This window comes from Rhagoletis pomonella, unplaced genomic scaffold (genome assembly GCF_013731165.1).
Source record: "Rhagoletis pomonella isolate Grant_MI unplaced genomic scaffold, Rhpom_1.0 Rhpom_scaffold_00004, whole genome shotgun sequence".
Taxonomy (NCBI): Eukaryota; Metazoa; Arthropoda; class Insecta; order Diptera; family Tephritidae; genus Rhagoletis; species Rhagoletis pomonella.
This window is the reverse complement of record NW_023458558.1, coordinates 40,327,943-40,329,250: the sequence shown is the minus strand read 5'-3', so window position 1 is coordinate 40,329,250 and position 1,308 is coordinate 40,327,943. Positions and strand designations below refer to the sequence as shown.

The 1,308-nt window shown below is 30.0% G+C and overlaps 1 protein-coding gene across 1 annotated transcript in view; it reads right to left on the bottom strand.

Moving 5' to 3' along the window:
* LOC118738218 overlaps positions 1–1,308 on the bottom strand; it is a 287,103-nt gene that overhangs the window by 49,188 nt on the left and 236,607 nt on the right. The window lies entirely within an intron of this gene.

Sequence of the window (1,308 nt, the reverse complement as noted above, 5' to 3'; positions counted from 1 at the left end):
ATACAGTGTCTGAAGCAAATGACCACGTGTTGATTTTCTTCAAATATTCGTAATTTTTTCGTGCTAATTTTTTTGTTATTTTTATATAAAAATATCAAATACCAAAACCGTGTAAATCACCGTTTCAAACTTAATACAAATATTAGGAAAATTCAAAAAAATTTAACCAAAACTTTAACTTTTTATTCTGAACTTTTGAAACGTTTTTGGGCACGCAGTTTTATAGCGCTAAAAACTGCGTTGATTTTTGAAAATTTTTTTTGGTGATGGATTTTTGCACATTTTTCATATAAGTATCAATTTCTTAGGAGACGAAACGCGGTAGACCGTCAGCAATAAAATTTCAAAATATCAACGCAAACTTTTGTAAATTGCGCTTGTTAATTAGAAAAACACAAAAAGTTTACTCCAAAAGAAAATTCTCAAAAAGCAACGCGATGTTTTAGCAGTTTGAAACTTGCACTTCATTAGACTAAAATTGTATGAGATACAAAACTGCATACCCCAAAATCTTCTAAATATTCAAACTAAAAAGTTGCAATTTTGATTAAAATTTTTTCGAATTTTCCTCAATTTTGTATAAAGTTTGAAACTGTGATTTATATGTTTTTTGATAAAGCTCTAACGGTATTTTTTATAGAAATATAACAAAAAAAAATTAGCTGGAAAATTGCGAATATTAAAAAAAAACACGTGGTCATTTGTTTGAGTCACTGTACATGGGCTACGCTGCTATTGTGTGCTATGTTCACTGGCTACTTGAAAAGTCAGATTAAATTCTTAGACAGTTGGTAGAATAATAGACAAATTGAAATATTTCGCTTAGTCTCCTTGTGCTTACTTTCAGTTGCCCCCGAAGCGGTTTAGTTTCTGTTGCAAAAAGTTTGAAAAGTACTGACAAGCCGGCATTAGTTACATAGTAATTGATGATGTCGATATTTTAGTGACGATGAATTTAGTTTTTTTTTAATATTTTTTTTTTTGTGTTTTCTATAGTGGTTAACTCTTTAACTCTACTAATTGTGGGTCTTTTTGGCGTTTTTTTGAAAAAAGTCCATTAAGAGCGCAGTCTAGTTAGGGTTCAAATATTCCAGAAAAATAACATGCACTAAAAATATCAAAGTAACCGTTGCTCCAAACTAAATAGGTATATTTATTAGCTATATTCCGTGAATGGTGTAAATAGCTTAAATTAAAAAAAAAAATCGCGTTAATCTACAGTTTTATATTGAAATTTTAATGTTTATCATATGGCGCGCCTTAAAGTAGGCAACCAACACTGGCTAGGTGTAACCAGCAGCAACAAAG